This window comes from Montipora capricornis, chromosome 3 (genome assembly GCF_036669925.1).
Source record: "Montipora capricornis isolate CH-2021 chromosome 3, ASM3666992v2, whole genome shotgun sequence".
In the NCBI taxonomy this organism is placed as follows: domain Eukaryota; kingdom Metazoa; phylum Cnidaria; class Anthozoa; order Scleractinia; family Acroporidae; genus Montipora; species Montipora capricornis.
Genome location: NC_090885.1, coordinates 71,009,376 through 71,014,375, shown reverse-complemented (window position 1 = coordinate 71,014,375; position 5,000 = coordinate 71,009,376). Strand labels below are relative to the sequence as shown.

Here is a 5,000-nt window from a genome sequence, read left to right as displayed (position 1 = left end):
CTCAGAAAACATTTTACAAGAACCACCTATTTGAAGCAAGAGCTTGTCACCCTTTTACTGTTCATTTTATGTTTTCCTCTCTTTTCTTATTTCCTCCATTTTAAACCACTTTTCCCTTTTTGAAATCAAAAAGGGACCTTCACCCATCAAGCTCAGGAGCTGCTTGGCGCCCTAAGAATGTCACTTGGCAAGGCGAGTGGAGATGCCACCGACGCCAATTCCAGATGGGGCCAGGTGCGCTCCGCGCTCTATCAGTCAGGACTTGAGGTACTGGGGAGGAAGGAGCGGAGAAACGAGGATTGGTTTGAGGCCAACTGGCAAGAGATGGAGCCACTTGTAGAAGCCAAGCGAAAAGCACGCCTAGCACAAGCCGACAACCCTTGCCCCGCCTCAAGAGACGCATTGAGAGCCGCCCGCAGCAAGTGCCAGCAGACTGCCCGGAGATGCGCCAACGATTACTGGCTCCAGCTCAGCAGGAGGATCCAGTCTGCAGCAGACAAGGGCAACACAGGCAGCATGTATGCCGGCATAAAGGAGGCCACCGGTCCTAGTGCCACCAGGAGTGTCCCCCTCAAGACCAAGACAGGAGAGCCCATTACTGACCAACGGCAACAGATGGCGCGCTGGGTGGAGCATTACCTGGAGCTCTACGCCACGCAGAATGTTGTGACAGACGCTGCGCTCAGCGCCATCGAGGAGCTGCCAGTGTCGGATGAGCTAGATGCTGAGCCAACCGAGGAAGAGCTGAGCAAGGCCATCGACTGTCTGTCCACAGGAAAGGCCCCAGGAGAGGACGGCATTCCCGCCGAGGTCATCAAGAGAGAGAGGGAAGGACGCATTGCTTGGCGACCTGCTTGAGCTGCTCCGCCTATGCTGGAGAGAGGGCTCAGTGCCGAAGGACATGCACGACGCCAAGATAGTGACACTGTATAAAAACAACGGCGACCGCAGTGACTGCAACAGCTACAGGGGTATATCCCTCCTCAGCATTGTGGGCAAAGTGTTTGCAAAAGTTGCCTTGGCTCGTCTACAGCGCGGCGCGCGTCTACCAGGAATCACAGTGTGGGTTCAGAGCTGGCAGGTCCACCATCGACATGATTTTCTCTGTTCGACAGCTACAAGAGAAATGCCGTGAACAGAACAAGCCCCTCTACCTCGCCTTCATTGATCTCACGAAGGCCTTTGACCTCGTCAGCAGGAGCGGACTGTTTCACATCCTGAAGAAGGTCGGCTGCCCTCCAAGACTGCTCGCCATCGTAGAGTCCTTTCACACAGACATGCAGAGCACAGTGTTACAACGGAGCAACGTCCGAGCCGTTCCCAATCAGCAGTGCTGTCAAGCAGGGTTGTGTGCTCGCTCTGACACTGTTCGGGATCTTCTTCTCTACGCTCCTGTCCTATGCCTTCCAGAACAACGACGACAGTGTGTACCTTCACACAAGGTCTGATGGGCGCCTCTTCAATCTGGCCAGACTCCGCATGAAAACAAAGGTCCGCAGCGTCACCATCAGGGAGGCCCTCTTTGCTGATGATGCAGCAGTGGCGACCCACACCGAAGCACCTCTGCAAAGACTGGTGGAACGCCTAGCACATGCGTGCAGAGAATTTGGCCTCACCATCAGCCTCAAGAAGACAGAGGTGATGTCCCAGGGAACTGAGTCTCCTCCCTCCATCCACATCACAGACTACGACCTGAACCCAGTCAGCCAGTTCCAGTACCTTGGCTCGACTATCTCCTTCAACCTATCGCTGGACCCGGAGATCAGCGCCAGGATTGCCAAGGCCGCCGGGATGATGTCGAAGCTCCAGAAGAGGGTGTGGGACAACAACAACCTGACCAACAGCACCAAGATGCAGGTGTACAGAGCTTGCGTCCTCAGCACCCTGCTCTACTCAAGTGAGGCCTGGACAACCTATGCTACACAAGAGAAGAGGCTCAACAGCTTTCACCTCCTTGCCTGACTAAAAGTGGGTGGCTCGACTGACTTAGAAGCTTAAAAAGCGGCAGGTACAAAACACAGGTCACGGGGCACAGGGCACAGGGCACAGGTCATTGTTTTACCAATACAGAAAGTATCCTAAACATTCATAAGAGCTAACCTTAAGCTTAAAAACGTTTGTTTAGGCCTAATTAGGCCTAAGGTTAGCTTTTATGAATGTTTAGGATACATTCTGTATTAGCAAAACAATGACCTGTGACCTGTTTTGTACCTGCCCCTTAAAAAAGGGCAAGCAATCAGTCAATAGTTGGCATGCACGAACAGCACTATCAACTGAAAAATTAGACAAGTGCAACGTTTCTAATCCATGAAAGCAAATAAAAAACCAAGTATTGACTAGCAATGCTTAAATTAAACCTTCTTCCGAAAAAGAACTATTTTTCTTTAGAATAGTTTCTTTATGCACAGGTGAAACATTACAACCATTACTTAATAAAAGTTCAAAGACTGGGCAACGAGCTATGTGCAAAATCACTGAAGAGCATGCAGTTAGGTTCAGTGGTTCCTCAATTGCAAGGGAAAAGATCATACTAATAACTAATCTGCCCTTACCCCAAGACCTTTAGAGCCTGCAGGTTGTAAACAAAAAACAAGCAAGATAAAAATTTCCTTAATCTCTTGACACACAAGAAAATGAAGCATCATTTATTCGAAGACACCCCTGTTATCATGCCACTAAGATAATCAATGGGCCATTTCAGAGTTGCTGTTTGTTTCGGTTTTGAAGCGAGTCTTGGTGCTCAACTAACGACAGGGAAATGAGTTTGATTTGCATGATAATATGCAACTCATTTCCATTTGAATGGTTATGCACCGGGACTCGCTTTGAAATGGGCTATTAAGCTAGGCACAGCAAAGTTCAAATTCCTGAAACAACATTCTATCCAGACCCAACACGATGAAAATTGTAACAAAAACATCTGTAACATGGTGACAGAAACACCTTCCTTGAATTTTTCACCAATGCTAATTGATCCCAACTGAGAGCATTGAAAGATGTCTCAGACTGATATATTGTGGCATCAAGAACGGGTAATGCTTCAGCAACAAGATGATTACAGGTCAGAAGCCATTTGCAGATTTGCTGATGAAAACCACACAGTCAAGATCTACTCTCCCACACAGACTCTTAGTTTGTGGGGTTCGAATGGGCGATGAATCACTTAAACCATCTACATAACATGCGATTGTTTTAACAATATTATTGGTATGCTATACACCTGGATGTGGACAAATATCAGGAGAAATTTCTTAGTTAAAAGACTTTCTTCACATAAACATTTACTACAGACAACAGTTTATTCCAAAATCTGCTCTCTTCACACAAAATTCTCTAATATATACTTATGTTAATACCTAATAGACCAATTCGGCTAACTCAGTGTTGTACCCAATTCAAATCTTTTGGGAATAAAACGATTTGTTCCAAGTATTACCATATCATTTAAATGTGAATGCTACATTATCATGCAAATGCAATACACAAAGCATCTTAACCCCTAGAGATTTGAATTGGGTACAACAATGAGTTAGCCGAATTGGTCTATTGATACAATCTTTACAATCTTTGATAAAAAATGTTCATTTCTCTAAAATATAATATTGCAATAGCTAACAGACTATTACAAATTATTACACAGCTTAAAAAATCAAGATTATTCACAAACTTGTCTGAAGGGGTATTTTACCAAATTTCCTTCGATTATTAATTTTTTATGTTGACTTCATTACAAAGTAAGGATCTACAAGGAGTCACCACTTTTAGTTAATTAGCATTCCTTTGTGTGTACAGTCAACATCTAATCGAACACCAGAAAAGCCATCTTGAGCATTTGATTGGAAGAATGCAAAGAAAATAAAATTAGTTACACTTTTATATGACAATACATTCTATTAATTTATATGAAAATTATTATATTACCAACAAGTAGAACTTGATTCAACGATGTAAGTGTTAAATGTATAATGATGTAAACCACACTGTTCATATTAATTATCACTTTAAGAATATTAATACCAAACATTTCTTCATAGTACATGGGATGTTAAAATGAGTGTCGAGTAAATATAAATTGCACCATAGTTTTCACCAGTCAATAAATGAAAAAGACTGCATGAGTAAGCTTTTCAAAGATGGCCCAAGTAAGTTGAACCATAAAAATATTGAAAATAAGTATGAATGTTGAAAGTGTACTGAATGGACAAATCAACCCTATCCTTAGGCTCAATTTCCGCCACTCACTCTACTTCGGGTATCCTTGAACACTGGCTCATTTCCCAAAACTGTGGCTGGTAATCCAGCCTCCCTGTCCCCTGAAAGAGCCTTCAATAATATCATGAACAACTTATTATCTAAAAAAAATGATGTGCCATTACATCAGATGCAAATAATGGCATACAAAGTAAACCTTAAAAATCTATTCTTTAAAGATGATGTGAATGGGTGGTGCCAAACCTGATTAAAGGCAACCTCCTCTCCTACAAAGGATAAACTTTAAACGATAAAACCTGTTTGCTTACAAGGACAGCATTTTGTCACAAAAGATTAAAAATTGCTTCTTTTGACTTTCCAATTTGTCAGGTGTCACCACCTCACTGCCTTGAATAACAATGTTTTGGTCACCATAGGAGGTTTTCACGTGACGTCATTGACGCCATGCTGGTGGATGAAAACAAAAGATCTCTCATTAGCTTCTTTTGTTCGTCCACCAGAAGTCGTACATTTCTCTGTTGTTATTGGTGTCCCTAGAGGTTGGTTGAAAACGTCCTATTTGTTATTATAAAAAAAAACACACACACACACACAAAAACTTCCTAAATGTTACTTGCAACTCTCTCAGTTATCTTTTCGTAGGCCTTCAAAAGCCCACCCCCCCTCCCCCCGATTCTCCTTTGCATCAATATATTGTACAAAAATTTGATAAGTTGACGAAGGCCCCTGCTGTGATAGGCTCCACACCTTTTAACAAGATAACCCCAGTTCATTTTTTAACATTTGTG

The 5,000-nt window shown here is 43.4% G+C and overlaps 1 protein-coding gene across 1 annotated transcript in view; it reads right to left on the bottom strand.

The window, feature by feature from the left end:
• Positions 1-3,280: 3,280 nt before the first annotated feature.
• Positions 3,281-5,000, bottom strand: part of LOC138043897 (WW domain binding protein 1-like) — a 5,672-nt gene continuing 3,952 nt past the window's right edge. The window contains exon 4 of the mRNA XM_068890411.1: positions 3,281-5,000. This exon is cut by the window's right edge and continues 472 nt beyond it. The gene's annotated coding sequence lies outside the window, so the exon portion shown is untranslated.